Source organism: Homalodisca vitripennis, chromosome 2, assembly GCF_021130785.1.
Source record: "Homalodisca vitripennis isolate AUS2020 chromosome 2, UT_GWSS_2.1, whole genome shotgun sequence".
NCBI classification, from domain to species: Eukaryota; Metazoa; Arthropoda; class Insecta; order Hemiptera; family Cicadellidae; genus Homalodisca; species Homalodisca vitripennis.
In genome coordinates this window covers 93,262,974-93,285,080 of record NC_060208.1, presented here as the reverse complement: position 1 = coordinate 93,285,080, position 22,107 = coordinate 93,262,974, and positions in this window count along the sequence as shown.

Sequence of the window (22,107 nt, the reverse complement as noted above, 5' to 3'; positions counted from 1 at the left end):
GCGGTATAAGGGGTTTTAAACTTAATGAAGAAATTTCATTGGTCTTTCCCAACATATCCCCATTTCAATATCAAATATGATGAGAGGTTGTGAAGCTCTAGGATAAGGAAGGAAATTAAGCTATTGGTGATTTTTTTATCTAAAAGGCTTATTCTAATGCTTATCATGAGGATTACACAAATTAAAAGAATATTGTTCCAAATATTAATATTTTAAAAAAGTAAGTAAAGTTAAACTATTGATAAAACTCTTCTTTTACATGCTGCAAACTGTAGTATTGATGCAACTTAAATTTTTACTTGAACTTTTATCTGACGTGTATATGTCAGGTTATGAATGAGAAGGTTTTGATTTAAAACTATGTGAAAACGGGTAGTATTCTTCAAGGGGAGTATTTTGGGGTAGTCTAGGACATATCCCGATAAAAAACAGACACGACAGGTCTTCTCGTTTTTGTGATGAACTGAATGGTTCATCAGTATGCTGATGAATGTAAACTACACTTGCCCTACAAGCCTAAGGTAATATTCTAAGGTTTAGTTGAAGACATCAGTGTTCGTAAAGATTTAATTTATTAATTAAGTACCAAGTAATTAATTAAGAGGAAAGTATAAATACGTTTTATTCAACAAAATCTATTACTAACAGCCATTGGATATCGTGTTACTTTACGAGGAAGAGCAAAATAAAACACCCTTTTTTATTTTAAAAAATTAATCAAGACCAAAGTATTGCTACGTGTATTGTAGTGCCAACTTTCTACTTAATTAGGAGATTTATAAGCATTTCAAAACATGACGTAATACTGCACACTAAGCAAGTAATAAAGTTTTTATATATCGCTTGGGATTTTAAGTTATTTTGTATGTTAAATACTCTCATTTCTCTTGGTAAATTTCCTCAATTTCCATACCCCATTCTGTAGTGCCAAGAAGGGGCAGGATTAATTAACAGATATGAACAGCAGGACTGGTTTACTAAACGCATAAATATAATTTTATCGTTATCTATCTAGTAGTAAAATATAATTAGTTTTATTAGTTAAACGCTATAACTGTAAACAATATGTTTTCTTCAGTGAAATTAATATCATACTGTATATATAAAATTTATTTACAAAAAGCCTACACACTGAGATCTTTTAAATTGTCTCTTCCTTGTAAATGTTTTATTACTAAACAATGATGCCAAACTTAGAGCATATAAACATAATTTAAATTGTTTTGCAGATTTTTAGTGGTTTTGTGTACAGTAAATATGTCTTGGACCGATTTAGTTTATTTACACCTTAAAGAGGATTTATAAGTAAATTATTTCAAAGAAAATATCAACCATATACTTTGAGCGGTAAGTATATAACGAAAACACAGGGAAATATGTAAAAAACGTTATATTCCTGTAAGGTTTCATTATTTTCTCGTAAACTAAAGACATCTGGGCATTGGAACGACGTGGAAGTTTCGGTTTTAAATTCAAATAAAAATATTATCTTCATCGTTTTTGTGATAGAAAAATTTGTCAGTATCTATCTAAATTTAGTATCTGGCCAAATTTATACAACAAATAGTTAACCTATGTAATAATTGCAAGTCTATGCTCTGCAGTTTTTTAAGGACTTTTGCGTGTCATGTACACTTTTTTTGCGTGTCATAAGCGTATGTCTTTTAAATCTGATTACTAACACCCGATGGTACAATTCTGAGATAAGCGATGGTCACTGGAACGTATTACAATCTGGTGATCTATTTTAGAATAAATGAACTTAGATTTAAATTTAAGTTTGTTTTAATAACATTAAATATTTCCTTACAAATCTGAAACTTTTTTTGTTCATTTACGTATATGAGTTCCTTTAAGCACCAGTAATATAACTTTAATTTCTGTGCAATAACCAATGACATCTGATTGATTAGCTCTGATTTCAGTAACACTGTAACTGTTTTAGACAAGAGTTTAGAAATCCTAGTGGAAGCAATTACTCGAATCTTCATAGGTCTAGCTTAACCAAACTTGCTAGAAAAATGTTGGAAGGGCAGAACACCAAATCGTTATCGCAAAAAGATTATTCTTTATAAGACCTTTTTAAGAGAACCTTTCAAGTTGACACCTTGCTAAAAATCTGAGTTAACGTGGCAAAAACAAGAAGAAAGGGTTTCCCTGACAGACTTAATTTCACCTATGAAGTTAATTTCGTATTCCCATAAAAAAAAAACAGTTACGATAATAGACAAGTGGAATGATTCTTTTTGAAAATTCAAGTTTGTCTTATATGTTGAAAACCCATCAGGAAAGTGTCACAGTAAATAAATAAGTTGTGTCCTTTCCAAAAACACTCCTGGAATGAGATTAAACGTATCCTATTATGTAGCGTAAATTGAATTCAAAGGTGTGAGAAGCTTTGGCCTCAGGAGAGTACCACGTGTTCTATTAACCGACCGTGAAGTATTGTTTGAGACGTCTTTGTGACATTTTCTTCAATCTAAAGTGTTAAATCATTTCCACATTTTAAATTGTACGCAGATTCAAAGAAAAATTAAACTATGTGGCTGTATTAAAAACTAGTTTTTTTAAATTATTAAGTCAAAGTAATATTCAATAGAAGTGTTACAGCGACGGTGTGATATATTTTACAAACAAAAGAATTAAGTATACATAAACATATGCGTTTACTCTGAAATGTATTTATACTTCATCAAAACTTGACAGAAATTGCAGTGTGTAAATACAAATTCTTTTAAATTGTGTAACATTTCTAAATATTGTGCACACTTTCTATTTGATAAATAAAATAGTGAGGGCAGTAGCCAAGATAAATTTATAAAATACTAATGTACATACATTTAAATTATAGCAATGTTAAACTTTGTTTTTAAAAGGGATATTACGGTAATACAGATTATATTTTATAACAGTAAAATGTAAATAGACTATTCTTGAAAAAGGTTGCTTGAAATTGAATCATATATTGACATTATTCAATCTATTTAATGAATGGATATTCTGTTTAAGTTAGGTGTACACGTAAAGGGGAAAACAGAGCGCTCTCAATCTCATTAAAGTGATAATTAACTGTCACCTCAATACTTCTCACTTTCTCTGACTACACCGACTCGACTGTAAAATAAATTGTGCAATATATTTATTTAATTAAATAACTAGCATCTATGTGTACGTGCTACACGTTTTATACATGTTTCAATACCGTTTTTAACTGAGCTAAATAAGGGCTATAACATCGTCACATAGTATATTACATTATTTAAAATGTAAAACAAAACATAGGATCACAAAAGTAGCTCCTCCGGGACTAGAGACCGGATGTATAACTTGCGGGGTTAGTGCGTTACCACTAATCTACAGTAGCCTAACATGTTACGATTGAATTATATCTAGCTTTTTCTATCACATATATCCTCATATAACCAAATGCATGCACAATTGGAACTAGCTTATATGTATGATTATCTGAATAAGTATTTGATTTGATAAATAAATAAATAAATATATATATATATATATATATATAAATATTTATATATATATATATATATATATATATATATATATATATATATATATATATATATATATATATATATACTAGCAGACCCGACAGACGTTGTCCTGTAAACACGTCTTTAATTCGAAAATTTTAAACTTTGATTAATCTGTAACAATCTGGGCTGTTTTGATAAAAATGTCTATAAAAAAGTTATTACAATATCTAACTTCACCACATGTACATTTAATCACACTTCGACGAACCGATAGTGTGTGAGTATAACATGAGTGATGTGAAATGTAGAGGATGTTTTAAATGAAAACTTACTTAATCTGAAGGTAAAAAAGTTGAAACAAACTATTTTATAACAGGTATATTTTTTCAATTTACAACTTAATTTATCGTAATGCCATTGAATGTACAATATTTTTTGTTAATCCTTCAGGAGTACACACAAATTAGATGATTTTCCGATAGGGCTGAAGTATAATAAGTGACCTCCATCACAATCGAATTATTGATATTTCTGAATAGCCTATATAACTATTATCCGAATTAGATTATAGTTAAGTAAAGCATGAAGTATAATAAGCGGCCACCATCACAATCGAATTATTGATATTTCTGAATAGTCTATCTAAACTACCGAATTTCATTATAGTTATTTAAAATTACAGTATAGTATCAAAACTGGCCAACAGAATTTAATTTATCTAAAATACTAAATAAGTATTCCGTATAGGGCTGAAGTATAATAAGTGGCCACCATCACAATCAAATTATAGATATTTCTGAATAGTCTATCTAAACTACTAAAATGACGAACTGAATTAGATTATAGTTATTTAAAGGCTGAATTATAATAAGCAGCCAACATCGCAATCAAATTATTGATATTTCTAATTAGCCTATCTAAACTTCGATAGTTTATATTCTAAATCTAAACTTCATTATCTTTATATTTATATTTCTTGTGTGCGTGTGTATGGAGCTGAACTCCTCCTAAATGGGTGGACCATCTTGGAATATTTTATATTGTATCCAGCAGAATGCGCTACGATCACAGTTTCAAATGTTTTCTATTTTAATTCCAGGTTTTCCTGACAGTTTGTGTGTGCTGCTATCAAATATGTGTGTTGTTTTGTAACATCATGTAATTATTGTGTGAGTGCTAATTGTAATATTACATTAATAGAGATTGAAGATGTTTGAAGTATATAAAAAAACTATAGTTATTTATTGAAGTTATTGAACTAATTTTGAAAATTTATTGAACGAAGTGAGTATATTGGTCGCATAACCTAAGTAGCATACAAATCAAAAGGTTGTGTTTCTATGTGTGAATAACTATTGTTAACAGTTTGGTACATAAGTTCAAATTAAGTGGCATATAAATCACATGATTGAATAACTATTCGTCCTCTTCCACGAAGACGTGGCATTTTTCTGTAAAAATACAATTCTGTATAATAGTACACAATGAATATGAGTAACTTATTGAATATGTAATTTTAATTAAGTAACTTCTAGATAAAAATGTATAACAACGTAGACACGGTATCTAATATACTAAATAAGTATTCCCTATAGGTCTGAAGTACAATAAGTGGCCACCATCACAATCGAATTATTGATATATCTGAATAGCCTATCTAAACTACTAAAATGACGATTTGAATTAGATTATAGTTACTTAAAGGCTGAAGTATAATAAGCAGCCACCATCTCAATCGAATTATTGATATTTCTGATTAGTCTATCTAAACTACTGAATTACATTATAGTTTTTTAAAATTACAGTATAGTATTGAAACTGGCCAACAAAATTTAATGTATCTAATATACTAAATAAGTATTCCCTATAGGTCTGAAGTACAATAAGTGTCCACCATCACAATAAAATTATTGATTTATCTGAATAGCTATCTAAACTACTAAAATGACGATCCAAATTATAGTTATTTAAAGTCTGAAGTATAATAAGCAGCCACCATCTCAATCGAATTATTGATATTTCTGATTAGCCTATCTAAACTACTGAATTTCATTATAGTTATTTGAAATTACAGTATAGTATCAGAACTGGCCAACAGAATTTAATTTAAAACCAATTCCTACATTATTAACAATAGTTAGTGACACATGTGATTCTCTATTAATTTAATATTACAATTAGCACTCACACAATAATTACACGATGATACAAAACAACATACAAATTTGATAGCAGCACAAACTGTCGGGAAAACCTGGAATTAAAATAGAAAAACATTTGAAACTGCGATCGTAGCACATTCTGCTGGATCCAATTTAAAACATACCAAGATAAAAAACAATTTATTTATAAACAAAAAATTAACTGATCAATCGCTGCACACTTAATATTTACGAATTTCGGTTAAAAGTGTATTTTACCAAAACTGCCAATTTTATATCTGGATAACCTCTATTGATATTCCTGATTAGCCTATCTAAACTACCGAATTTCATTATAGTTATTTAAAATTACAGTATAGTATCAGAACTGGCCAACAGAATTTAATTTAAAACCAATTCCTACACTATTAACAATAGTTATTCACACATGTGATTTGTATGCTACTTAATTTGAACTTATGTGACCAATTTTGACTGCAGATTAAAAATGTAAATTACAACAAATTATTTTAAATGCATTAGTTTAAAACTTGATTATCTAAAATGTTAACAATAGTTATTCACACATAGAAACACAACCTTTTGATTTGTATGCTACTTAGGTTATTTGAGGTAATGCGACCAATAATCTCTATTAATGTACTATTACAATTTTAGCTCTCACACAATAATTACACGATGTTTTATTTTTTATTTTCTTCTTTTTGCCTGTTGGCTTTTATAAACTTATAACGCGGCCACGTAGTACACTTTTTATAACTTCATTCTATTATATTTTAATGTTATTTTCCGTATTTTTTTTTGAAACATGAACCTTACAACACAACACACACACACACACACACACACACACACACACACACACACACACACACACACACACACACATTGATAGCAGCACAAACTGTCAATTTCAGTTAAAAGCTAAAACTTCCAATTTTATATCTGGATAATCTCTATCCTCCAAATTGAGTACAGAATATATTGAAATAAGAAGTGGTGTTATTTTTATATGTTTATGCTTACTCTATGCTTTCAAGACTATTATTGATTAAACGTATGGCTGTGTTGTAATATTATAATGTTTACATAGAACAATTGGTGAAAATTTAACTTTGCAATCTGCATTAGACCACTGATCAAGCACTTTATAATAATGTAATCTAAATGTAAACAAATGTTTCTGCCTCTTTGGTGAACTTCAGCTGAAAATATTCACAGCTGTTAAGTATCAGTTCACTTTGTATTACGTGTCGTAGCGCAGTCTGTCGGATCCAATATAAAACACTCCAACATCAACAATTTATAATTAAAAATTTAATTAAATTTGACCGAATAAATAACTATAATCCAATTCGGATAGTAGTTTGGATAGGCTATTCAGAAATATCAATAATTCGATTGTGATGGAGGCCACTTATTATACTTCAGCCCTATCGGAAAACCATCTAATTTGTTTATGTACATTCCTGAAGGATTAACAAAAAATATTGTACATTCAATAGCATTACGATAAATTAAGTTGTAAATTAAAAAAATATACTTGTTATAAAATTATTAATTTAAAATTACAGTATAATATCGGAACTGGTCAACAGAATTTAATTTAAAACCAATTCCTACACTATTAACAATAAGTAGTTATTCACACATGTGATTTGTATGCTACTTAATTTGAACTTATGTGACCAATTCTGACTGCAGATTAAAAAATGTAAATTACAACAAATTATTTTACCTTGATTATCTAAACTGTTAACAATATTCACACATAGAAACACAACTTTTGATTTGTATGCTACTTAGGTTATTTGAGGTATGCGACCAATATACTCACTTCAATAAATTTGCAAAATGAGTTCAATAACTTTAATAAATAACTATAGTTTTTTATGCACTTCAAACATCTTCAATCTCTATTAATGTATTATATCAATTAGCACTCACACAATAATTACAGAATGTTACAAAACAACGCACAAATTTGATAGCAGCACAAACTGTCGGGAAAACCTGGAATTAAAATAGAAAAACATTACGGCTGTGTTGTAATATTATAATGTTTACGTAGAACAATTGGTGAAACTTCATCTTTGCAATCTGCATTACACTACTGATCAAGCACTTTACAAATTTAAAATATGAACTTTCTAAATTTTAAATGTGAACAAATGTTTCTGCCTCTTTGATGAACTTCAGCTGAAAATATTCACAGTTGTTAAGTAACAGTTCACTTTGTATTACGTGTCGTGGCGCAGTCTGGCGGATCCAATGTAAAACACTCCACCATCAACAACAATTTATTATTAAAAAATTAATTAAATAAACTATTAAAATTGGACCGAATTATGAATCTAAACCATTCTCGGATCCAACTGAAGACACACAAAAAGTGTCATTAAAATCGGTCCACCCGTTTAGAAGGAGTTCAGTAACATACACACGCACACAAGAAATATATATATAAAGATATATATATATATATATATATATATATATATATAAATATCATATTTGTACAAATAAAAAAAGATTGTATCAAAATATAATAATATGAATAATATTATCTAGTACCACTTTCTTTCTGAATATCTCACTCTCTCTCTTTCTCAGTTTAATTAAATTAGGCTATTGTCATTCACAAAAATGTTCATAAGTGTGTAAAAACCGTCTTATTTGGTCTTCTGATCATATGTTTTTTATCGATAAACTAAATCCCTTTTTCATTTAAACTTAAAACAATATAAACACTACTGCAACTAACTTCAGTTAGGTAACCAAAAATTTTATTTGTCAGGCGAAGAACTTAATGTAATCAATATCCAAGCTTCAAAACTTCACAATCAACCTTTACAACTTCTAAAGCAAGCCACAAAAACGTGAAATTTTGTCACTTTATATTTCTGAATCTTGAGCAGTTTTAAGTACAGTCTGGTGAAACTCTGATATTGGAGTGAAATGTACTTACATAAATGTAATATCATAGCAAGTATTTAATATATGTCCATTCAAAGATGCAACTAAGTTAGTTGATTCAGTATGTTTGGCGTAAAAAATACAAAAAATTATACCTCCCGCACATATCTTTACTTTCCTTTACAACTAATGACATAAGTTATTTTCTACTAAATTTCATAAAGGAGAGAGAAAACACTACTTCATTAATACATTATTTTTTATAATTGTTCAAAATACCTCTTGCAATATCTTGTGAATAAATGTTTCTATATTGATTCAGAACACATGACTTCGTCGCATCACTGTTAGTCCCTAATAACCCTTAACTGTTAAGGGATATGTTTGTTTTTCCTTTTTAATAACTTAGTTATTCTGACTTGTACATTTAATTTGCATGTAATTTTATCAGTACGATGCGTACCTTTATATTCGCAGTGACATTGTTTCATACTGCTTATGTTTAACGATTATTTTTTGCACTTCACTATGTACAAGGCGTGCCTGACAATTTAAATAAATGAATAAGTTTAACAAAAATAACATTTAGAGTCATTTATAAGAATTTTGTAAATGAAATTGAGTGCATTGTTTTGTTCCTAAATGTTGTGCTCATTTTTTTATTACAGAAACAAGTAATATTTTACAAACTTGGTTTCCCATAGTAATAAGAAATAAAAAACACTTTCGTATAAATCGTATATTGACATTGTACATTACATAAAAACACTAAACACAAAAAAATCCAAGTGTTTTGTTTGTAATTGTTCCTTTTATATTATTAATTATTATTGTAAAAATGATGGATAACGTTGATGAATAAATAAATAAATAAACTGTTTCACACCATCACAATAATTAAATAATAAATTGAGAATTATATTCAAAAACTATATAAAGGATGGCTAAAATGAGAGTAGAGCGAGACCGTTAAGCTATGGAAATTATGTAAAGTGGTATGGAGTGTACATTGTGGAACATTGTGATGCTCTCAAGTATGCATCTTGTTGGCTACAACTTCTCTTTAAGTGTGTTTAATTGTTAGAACTTTTTAGTATCATAAATGTGAATTACACTAAGGTTAAAGTCTTTTGTATAAACAAATGTAACTTACATCTGTATGACTGTGATTGCAGAGATATTACATACAATATGAAATAACTGTATAATAATAAATTGTTATAATAAAGAGAATGGGAACTTGTCAGTTTACAGTAGCACGACATTTACTTACGTAGCATGTTGTTAAGTTTTACAGTAAAAAATCCCATATTTATAAAAATAGTAGTTAATGATATAAACCTTTCTTCGGAAAGGTTAATTGTTACAGATTAAGGTTAACAGATTGTTAATTGTGATGGTTGTTTTCAATTTACATCCGGTGGTTTTGTAAAGGAAACATCTTAAATCAAAAAGCATTTTTGGCTTGTTGAATCAATGCAGGATTGCTATTGGTTCACGAAAGTATTGTTTGCTCTTTTCTGTACTTTCACTGACACGATCTTATATAATATGTTATTATTTTTATGTTATCTTCAGTACATTTTATCGTGACAAAAATGAAAGTAATTTCTACACTTAACGGTGTATTGAGTACTTGTATTATATTTTGTTACCTAAAAAGTTCCTTTGAAAATAATAATTAAAACGTGTAGTACTAAACTAGATATATAAATTGAATTCTTATAAACTGTGTAGTCTTGTTATTGCAGGTAGCAGCTGGAGTCTGCTGAGGACCGACATTAGTAATGGGACAGCAAAGATTTGGAGCCATTGAGCTTTGTCACTGTCACATAGGCCAATTACCTCACTCCTGTATGCAGTTTCCTTAAAAATGTATTTATCCTGAGATTTTCTCATGACCACCACCACCTATAAGACCAATGAGAATATATTAGCTAATTCTCAGCCAAAACTCATGGAGTGACGTGCACCGTACTCGAACTCGATGCTTACGTATAAATGGAGCTTCATGGAAAAATTAAAGTCTATAGATAAGTTTTTTGCTTCATAACGTGCATACATACAGAAAGACCGACCGATAGAGGGAACTTATATTTTTATCGCCCCTTTTAGTAATATACTTCACTAACGCTCAGGCAATCAAATAAGTGTTAACACCATCAACTTACTAACTGAAAGTATGTCACTGAATGTAACAGGTTCAGGTGATGAGACTGTGGAATCCATTTCGTTAAGAACGACACCTTCTTTCCCATATCCCTCGTGTGTAGACACTATTATCTTTGTAAAAATATACAATTCCCTTATTTATAAAGTATAATAACGATAGTCATAATTATTCTGTTGTAATTTTAACAAATAGTAATCCATGTTTGTCATCTAAGATTTATAAATAATGTCGAAACATTGATAGCACAATTCAATACTAGTAGGATTCCATACTATTAATCTAGGATAAAAAAGCCTGTACAATCAAGAAAAAAGTATCTTCAATAATGAATCGAAAATCTGTAGATCTTTAGACTTTAAAGCGATGCTAGGCAGAAATAAAAGCTGATTGTTTGATTTTCAGCAATTCACGGTATTATTTAACAAGGTAGTAATAAAATAACTTAAAAAATGCAGTAGTATTTGAGTAGTAAAAAGGTGGTATATGATGGTATGGTATGGTAAAGGTATGGTATGGTATAGATAAAGAGTCTATATTGATTACTGTTTGTGTAAGTTGTGGGAAGTAAAAATATTATTTAAGAAGACAGGAATTAATCAAGTAGTAAAAAATTAGCTTTTTGCAATGTAGTAGTATTAGAGTGGTAAAAAGGTGGTAGTTTGAAATTAAGGGTCTGTATTAATCGGTGAGTGTTTTAGTTTTAGCTCATCGTCGTTGTAGATGTATCTTAATGAGGCATGAAATTATAGAGAAAGGAAATAGTTTCAACCTTACATGCTGTATCAGATTAACAAAAAGCTGGTGGCCTAAGTGGTTGAGCTTAAACCAATCACGATAAAGCTTCCCCCCTTCCGTTCAATTTTACAAATGAATTTACATTATCGTTATCTGTTCTTTGAATATGGTTTTCCACAGTAAGACTAAATTACATTTTAGTGGTAATTTTATTTGGCATTATTTGGTAATGTTAATGAGGCATGAAATTATAGAGAAAGGAAATAGTTTCAACCTTACATGCTGTATCAGATTAACAAAAAGCTGGTGGCCTAAGTGGTTGAGCTTAAACCAATCACGATAAAGCTTCCCCCCTTCCGTTAAATTTTACACATGAATTTACATTATTGTTATCTGTTCTTTGAATATGGTTTTCCACAGTAAGACTAAATTATATTTTAGTGGTAATTGTATTTCCAATTTTTTATGCAATATGAAGCAGTGAACTTATACTTACGGTCATGGTACCGGCCTAGGATCTAATAAAATATAACCTATATAACCGGTGTTTAAGTTTCATTATATTCAAGCAGCACGCGACTTAAGTTTTGAAATATATTCGACCCTGCTTTTAAATATTTGCACACTTCTGTTCTTTCTAGGATTATTTTATAAACAAAATTTATTTTTAAGCACAATGATTGTATGGTGAATTAGAGCTAAGTTAAATCACTAAATTATGTTCAAACAACAATTTAGTACGCAGAAAGTGCATATTCCTGTATAATCCTATTGAATCTTAAAGAAAGAATATCTATCTAATATAAATGTTTTCCTTTTTTTTCATTAATTATGTTCATAATTGACTATTTATATGCAAAAGAGAATTATAGAAGACTAAGGTTTGTTTGAATGATTCAAATTAAAACGATTTATTTTTATTGCTCTTCACATATTTAAACGATTGAAAATTAAATAGCACATATTCTTATTGACAATTATTATCGTAGTTTTAGATGGATATATGAAAATTCGAGTCGTAGTGATGAAGTTTTATCAACTTACTGGCTACAAAATCCTTATTAATTAAGTTGAATGATGCTATTCCATTTATTTACCTTATTCTGGTATATTATATTCACTATGAAAGTTAATAGATGCGAAATGGGTCAAGATTGAAACTGATGTTAAGGGCTCGTTAGGAAGTAATTCTGCAGAAATGAGCCGAGACCGACTCTCGGTTGCACGGTCTCTACAGATCCTTATTGCTCTTTAAGGTTTCTCAACGAGACCTTTCCAAATATTCCCTAAAGAATACCTTTAAAGAAAATGTTATTTGTATTGTTGGTTTAACAATAAAAAGTTAATAGTTTCTTAGTGACCATTATATTCTTTGTTTCTAATGTTTTGCACCTAATAAATAATGTATACAGGATGAAGATGAACACAAGAAAAACAAAAATTATAAATTTATTATTTAAATCAAATTCTTTCTTAATTATTTATGCATAATAAACACTAAATTGTCATAAATAGAACCCATGTATTCAGTGTGTTTCTAAATAAATCAAGAGTTGACTTATTTAACGTAAAAATGCTTCTTGATACATAAAATTACATTTCCTTTTAACGCCCTCGTACCGCCCATTCCCGTTCTAATTGTTTCAGATGATGCATTACGATACCACAGAAATGCCAACATTTAATGCTACGGCAGTCTTCTTCTTTCACTAGCGAATACGTGATGTGCTGATTGTTAAGCTTTAATATTTATTAATAATGCAAGGAATTCTCAATCAATAATTTTAATACTTGAAGAAACTAAACTTTTATACCAACTTTAAACAATGCATATAAGGGTATAAATGCATTATACAATATTGTCTTTGCTACAACCCTGAATTAAAATTATATTTCTCATACTATAGCACTTACCCGTGGCTTAGCCTACAATTTCCTGTCAAAAATGGGTATGACATGTCATATACTTTTTCACTGATAAACAAAAACGGCCTAGAAATAAAGTAATAGTGACAGAAAGATATTCCATTCTCCCCAAGCATAACTGAATAGTGGGAATTTATGTTTGGTAACCAAGGATTTGGGACCCCTAATATTGAGAGTGTAAAACAAATTTTATAAATAGGATACAAACCAAATACTATACCGTATTTCTTGGAATTAAATATATTTAATTTAATAGCCCCAACGAGTTCAAGAATACTTGAAATATTTTAAACCAATGTAGAGGAAACCTAGAATTAGAGTCCGTAGATTTATTAGTGAAATCACTTTTGATAATATTCGATGAATTCCTATCATATTTTAAGTAGGCTTATGTCCTATTAACTAACAAAAATAAGCAGGTATACAAGCGTATCAGGTAAACATTTTTCAGTTAAATTCTTCTCAAATTAAATACACTTTATTTAAGACAAACTAAGTCTAAATACATTCTTTCAATTTCAGTCATGTGTAAAACTAGCTATTTCATACTCGTGGCTGAAAAACGCTAAACTTACCACATTTTTGTTAGTAATAAGCTGTTATTATTTCGAGAAATAAATTTATAGTAGTAGTTATGAAGAATATTTCTTTTAAAGGTTCAATAAGGAAATAAAGTAACATGCAAAAAATTTGTTGCCTTAATTTATAAATTAGGTGATTTGAAATTGCTAAATTTCTTCACTTTAAATTAGTTTCAGAATTTGATTTTCTTTCTCGTATATGATTTCCCTTTAAGTTAAAGAAATTTTTGAAATGATTTTCATTAAGTCAAATCAATGTGTTATTATTTATCCTTATTCTCAAAATGGTGATTGTTTCCTCAATATCATATTTGGGGGAAATTTATTTGTATAAGTACTACAAAAGTTTGGACAGAGAAGCCTACTACGGTCAAAAAAGTCTATATGTACGCTTGTATTCCATTTCGGGTATTAGGAAGACAGTAAAACATCCTAACTCCGATTGTGTCTTACATACTATAGACCTACAATAGTGCTAAATCTCTTCTATATAAGTCAAACGGGGTTTAAGATGATGCGTGATAAACCTATGCGGACATTACACACAAAGACATACACTTCCAAACTGTCCCGATTTATTAATAATATTTCAGATTAGTTTTATTCTCCTAAAGTAAACGTATATCTACTTTACGGGTCACACGGTCCGCTGTCTTTTTACTTTCTGTAATCTTTTTCGAAGTTATGAATATCTATAAACCTACACTAACAGTAAGCTCTCACATCCCTATCCCTATTTTCTGTGTATCATCCTATTTTCTTAAGCATGTCTTAAGTTCAGTATAAGCGTGATTTACATATTTATTTACATAATCAATATCGTATGGCTTAACAGTTAAATACAGATGGGATGCCCCGATTGATTTCATCTCAGAAACATTTGCATATAATGTCTGGTATGTTGCTTTGTTTTTATCTGCTATGGACTTCGATCGTTTCATTAAAATGAGTTGAATGGTTCGTTAAATCCTGTTAGTTCCACGTCCTTTCATTTTATCCTCTGATTACTTTAAATATTCCGTCCAATATATATATATAAGGAAACAAAATTTTACGTACTTATACGTATACACTCTTAATTTCGTTCTTAAGTAAAATCCAGAATAAAGTAATTTTATTTACTGGGTCACTGGCACCATCTATAGTTAAAGTTACATAACATTACTTATTATTATATGCATCACACAACGATAGCTGATATTTATCTATACGAATATAAAGCAATGTTGACACTGCGTATCTGTGACTTTATTAGCTGTAAAAGTATTGCATATCTTTAAAATATATACATTTTATTTATATTGTTTTTAAGCGGTATTTAAGAATAAAATTATGCCTATGTTTCTTTCCTAAATATGAGCAAAATACATACCAAATAAGGTCCAAATTCATCTGCTGGACTTTCTGTGATTGAGCATCAAATATCGAAACATCGAGGTAGCGAGTTATCCAAACATCTTCTAAATGTGCTCATTATATATTATATGAATTTATATATATATATATATATATATATATATATATATATATATGTATGTATAGGATAACGATTACCTAAATTGTACTATCAATTCAAACCATCCATTGACCACAAAGATTCCAACAAAGAAAGTAAGGGCAAAATGTTTGAAGCTCAAAATAGTATTTCTATTTTCCATCTCAATTGAATGTCGCCTAAGTAGATTTTCTGGATCTAGACATATATACTGTCTAAGACATGCTTAAGTTAATAAATGTTTGTTTTCATGATACTTGACAACAACCAAGTCATAAAATGTTTTAAAAATAAATATATAAACAGTGATATGTGTGTAATCTACGAATAACTTCAGATTCATATTCTTCACTTTTGCTCAGAGACGATAATTCAGCTTCCACTTTCAGAAAAATAAGATCAAATTATTAAGTTTGACACATTTCGAACCATATTGTTGTTGGTGGTGATTTAGTATGTGTGCATAGTTTATTAATATAGAAACATTTTTATAAAGATAAAAAACATATTATTTTAAAATTTACGAGCCATATTTTCATAAAAAAGTGCATGCAGTTTGTACAGAGAAACGTAAACTAAGTACACGCTGAAAACAAATAGCAAGTCAAAGTAATAAATTACTTATTTAATTTCGAAAAAAATGTATTGAGTCGCTATGGTTAAATAAGTAACTAAAATGCTAATAAATCAAAACATCCAAGGAGCATAACAGTTTTCCAGAATATGAGATTCTATGTTTATGAGCCTCAGGAATTCTGACGTCAGACGGAATGATTTAGGCGTTTCACAAGCTGTAAGCCGGCAGCTATAACTTTCATACCTTCTTCTCAGATTATAACCTTAAAATGATTAAAACTGCATTGTATCGGAGTATATGATTTTATACTGATTTGCTCCAGGATCTTATGTTAGACGGAATGGTTTAGGCTCTGTAACACAAACTGTAAACTTGCATTTATTGATTTCATCGTCTCAGCCTTAAAATTGGAAATACAAAATATTAGAAAGATGTTCCAAAATTATGAAAAAATTGAGGTCAGTCTAATACCAGTCTAACTGTAAATTTCCTTCATAGGTGTTGCTTTGAACACAGCCAAAAGAAAGTTGTGTTCCTTTTGTCCTGAAGTGCCCATGACAGTGCATTGTAGCATTGTACATTGTTTGATATACAAGAAAACACACACACACATATACGATATATATATACACATATATATATATATATATATATATATATATATATATATATATATATATATATATACGTACAGTTAATTTTATGTAGAAGTGGACCAGGTGACTAACCAGAAACAGGGGAGAAAATATTTGCAGTTCTTATCCTGCCACGAAACTTTTGTGTGCCATCTGTGCGTTTGTGGGTGTGAAAAACGTAGGCTCACCCGTACATCTTAACTTTAAAAGGTATATTATAAATATAAATTATTTTTCACAATTGGGATGAACTAAAAAGTTATAGTGCTTCTGTTTAATACAGTAAGAAATAATACTTCATTTATAGGTTTCCTCTCGTATTATTCTATATTAAAGTTAGTTTAGATCCTAATACAAATGTAGGTTTATTTTTAAATATCTCGTCAAAATGTAATAATATTTAATGACGTGCATGGTGAATATCTGTTACCGGAAAGTTTTATGTTTTAAGCTAACATCGATAATATGGACTAAACGACCATTTATAAAAGTTTCAAATGATTGATGTCATCTAATGTAATCCTTAGAGATCTCGAGGTTCATTAACGCATGAAATATTACGTTATATAGAACCTGTCAACTGACATGAAGAATAAAATTTTATCGGTTTAATATACAGCTCTAATATATAATGTGATACTGGCTCTCTACGGTCATCAAGAGCTCGATTTAATTAAAAATTTATCAAATAATTATACCTGAGAAAACATTTAATTAAATGTTTTAGTTTCGCTTTAATTTACGGTAAAGAACAGAAATATCGGAATTTGTTTTATCGGTTAGTTTTATCGGAATTTGTACAAGGTTTGCTAATAAGTTTTTGTATACAAAGATAACTTTCTAAGAAGGAAATATCTCCGGAATGTGTATTCAACGTAATCTATTTGCTGTGATTTCTTACTGTTTATTGTTACTCAGAAAATACGACTCTATGGTAATATTTAGTACTTAACTACTGTTATCTTATTACATAAACAACTGTTTATGACTACTATTGAGCTATATTATTTATATCAAGAAAGTTATACGGTATTTACATATTAGTTTCTGTACCATTGTTGTCCAGTATTGAAGTTAGTTTTTTAAAGTTATTGATCAATTTAGCTCTTTTATGTTAAACTGTAACTGAATGCCGTTTAATTGTATTATAAATATATGTTTTAGTACTTCCCCCACCTTACGAAAGGGATATATTTCAATCCTAGTGTTAGACCTTTTTTAACATATAGCGATGCCAAAAAGTCCAAAATCCTGTTATCCTATAAAATATATACATACTCGTACATTATAAATGGAATGTATTAATTTTCTGTAGAAAAATGATCGTGTTTAATGTTTTTCGTCTATTTTAAGAACAAAGCGTCTTGTGAAAAATTTAAAGAGAAGAATAAGTGTTTGAATTGAAATGTTGCAGATCGAGTCCGAGAAGCCAAGCTAGAACCATTATCCTACTTTAGACCTTCATACATTTAGTATAATTGTGAGTTATAAGAAGATAAAATAGTAGTAAAGAGCGTGCTTTTAAACAGTTATGTAAAATATGAGGTATTTTGTAATTCAATAGTATAACAAAAAGGGGAATATAGAAAACTAAGTGTAGTATTTTATATATTATTGGAATAAATCTCACTCATGAAAAGGATATATACTATCAAAAGCATAAAACATCTGTTCTAGATGATATTTTGAAAACTCACTTCGTCGTCGAAATTCTTTTTTGGTTTTTACCAACAAACAAATATATTACGTATATAGAATACATTGTACTTTCATAAAAATAGATATCTCGATTGATTGAAAATAATTCTAAGTAGATTATGTTTCCACAGGTGGGCTAATGTATTGGAGCAAGGAGTCTGTACCATTGCCACCAATAAAACGTGAAAATCAGAAGCCGTTCTCATTGCCGAGGCTTTAATTTAAATACGATTCAAATAACATTGAAATGACTGCCTATGCACTGCTGGTATACGTATCCCGACAGGAGCTAATAATAGATGCCATTGTGAAATGTATAAACAGAAGTTAATATATGATTTATATCAATATTTTTACGATACTCCACGCAGGCATATTGACTGGACTGAGATCTAATGATTTAAGTTACCAACCCCGAAGATACCGTGTGGTCATTGCTGTAATAGTTATATTAATTAAAATTTGCAATATATTACGTTCTGCCAAATTTCTTGATAGTAAAATATTGGAGATAAGATTTCTTACAGAACTATAAAAATGTATAGTGTAAAAAAACCCGAAACCAGAAATTAATACTTTCAAGCTGATTTAAGAGAATGATTAAAATTGCAAAATAGGAACCAATTTAAGACTGAATATGTAGTTAATGTGGGACAATTTTATTAGTTTGGTTTGGTTATCGACACATTCTCAATCTAAATTTTACTAATGGAAAACTTATATTTCTTTATTCACTTGAACCAAAAGTGGGATTCTCAAAATGTTAGTATGTGTTTGGTTCATGATGCTTACATAATTGGATGTCAATTCCTCAACTCCTCTACCACAATACAGAGTATATTGAAACAATCGTAACTTATATAAGTAGGAAAATATTCGTAGTTCCTGCCAATCACCTATTGTTTGCTGACGATATTAAACTTTACTCTGAAATCACATCTGAATGCGACTTTGAAATCCTTCAGCGAAGTATAAAGGCTGTTGAGAAATGGTGCTCTGATAATGGCATGTCCTTAAACTCAACGAAATGCTCCGTTATCACATTTCACAGGATAACATCTCCTAGTTTCCATGATTATCAATTGGGTGGATGTAGTCTCAAAAGAACATGCGAGATTAGAGACCTAGGTGTGATGTGTGCTGCCTCTCTGAGTTCTGAAGATCACGTGAATCACATTTGTAGCAAAGCAAATAGGAACCTCGGCATGATAATCAGGTACTCACGTTTTTTCACGGCTCCTTTGGCGTTAAAGACTCTATATTGTTGCCTTGTTAGGCCTCACTTGGAATATTGCACAGTTGTGTGGTCTCCTAATCAACAATATCTCCAAGACAGACTCCAATCGATTCAGTCTCGTTTCATCCGCTTAGTTGGTTATCGCCTGGGTCATCGTTATACTGATGTCCCTGTGAACTCTTTGGCAGCTGAACTTGGCCTTCAACCACTTGCTTTGAGGAGAAGAATTGAAGCGGTGAGATTAAAAAGGAAAACATTCCAGTTTTTTTGACAAATTGAGTTGAAATAGCCATTTTGTTTTTCAGACCTAAATGCTTCTAATGAGATAAATAAAGAAAACATTCCTTTATATTTAGTAGCCATGGCAACCCATTTGATTCTAGACTGAGATTAAGAAAGAAAACATTCCAGGAATGTTTTCCTTTTTAACCTCAGTGAGGAGTAGTTCGTTGTTTGGCCAGTAGAGTGCATTGTGTGTAATATTGGTTTATTATTGCTAATACACTAACCTGTAAGTAGTTAAAGTTGTAAGGTTATGAGAGTATTTAACACTATTTATTTTCAGTAATTGTGCTATTTACCCCTGTAAGTTAAGTGAGTTCTAATCATTTTGATGATCAAAAACTATGTCTGAAGCATCAGAAAATGAAGAAAGCCCTGCTAAGAAAAGGAGAGGCGTAGGAAATGCTGTTAAGTAAAATGAAAGTTGCTAGGCTGAAAGGAGAAGAGTTTGTAACAACTTCTGGAGTATTAGTTGAACAAAAGACTACAGGTCCTGAATGTGACTGTAGGAACAAATGTACCTCTAATTTTACTGAGGAACAAAAACTTAAAATAGTTAGTACGGTTTACAGTGGTAGGCCTAAGAATGAACGGGACACTTATTTGATAGGTTTGATTGACCGCTGTGATGTTCAAAGGCACAGATCTATTAGTCCACATTCAAAACAGCTTTCCTCATCTTTTAAATATAACACCGTAGTTGATGGTAAAAAGTTTGAAGTGTGCCGTAAGGCTTTACTTAAGCTTACATGCAGTAACTAACAAGGTTGTTTTTCGTTTGGACATCTATTTTAACCAAAGGAGAGCAGCCTATGGATATGAGAGGTAGACATGGTAATCATTCAAAAAATTCCAAATGAAGTTTTAATTAAGTTGAATGAGCATATCGAATCATATCCAAAAAAAACCTCTCATTACTCATCCATCGAAGTAACTTACCTAGAGGCTGGCCTTACATGCAAAATTATGCATGATATGTTCATTGAAAAAACATCCTGATCTTAGCAAAACAATTAAATATGAATACTTCCTTAATTACTACAAAGAAAAATATGGATACCGATTCGGTAGGCCACAAGTTGATGTGTGTTACTACATGCGAAAATCTTAATACTAAAATTAAATCTACAAATCTGACTGATAGTGCAAAGAAAACATCTGCAGTGGAGTTAATGATCCATAAAAAGGAGAGCATGTAAATTTTACAAAAAGATTGAAGAGATCACTGAAATTTGCAAAAATAGGGATGATGTTCATGCAGTGTGTTTTGATTTTATGCAAAACCTCCCTTTACCTTTGCATGCCTGTGCAGGAGATGTTTTATCTCCGAAAATTATGGCATTATGTGTTTTGTGTCCACAGCTTAAGTGATGACAAGGCTACAATGTATACATACCATGAAGGAGTTGCAAAAAAAGGTGCTAACGATGTGTGTTCCTTATTGAATGACTACATCAAAAACAGTGTTAATGAACAAGTAAAAACTCTTTATGTTTTTTAGTGATGCATGCCCAGGGCAAAATCGTAACCAAACAATGGTTAGGTATTTTTTATCATTAACTCTTATGAAGCGGTTTCATGAAATTCAAGTTTTTTTTCCCAACTAGAGGTCACAGTTTTTTACCTTGTGACCGGATTTTGGGGTCATCAAGAGGGTAATTCGTCGCCATGACAGAGTTTATTCCCCTGAGCAATACAACAAAATGATACAAAGTGCAAAAAAACTGGAGCCTAAGTTCATAGTAAAAAGTGTTAAAAATCATGACATACTTGATTTTAACCAGTGGTGGCCCTGAATATTTCAAAAAACCATGTCAAAGTGTAAGAACTAAGGAACCTTTCAAAGTCAGTACATACAGCCATCTTACTTTTTCTGCAGCAAAAAGGGGATACGTGACTGCACGTCGATTCATTGATGGATTGAACAGTGATAGTATTTTCAAACTTTACAAAGGTGGTGAAGTTATCCCTTCCAAGTGAAAGAGCCTATAATTGAAAAGTTCCAATTAAGGTAGCTAAAACTTAATGATGTATCTAAAATAATACATTATGTGCCAGATCAATATAGACTTTTTTATGAGAACATATTGGAGTGGCCTTCAACTACTGATAACCAAGAAGACGGTGATGACTAAAAAATACCTATTGAAAATCCAAGCTAAAAGCAACATTTTACATTGTAACTCCTTTGTT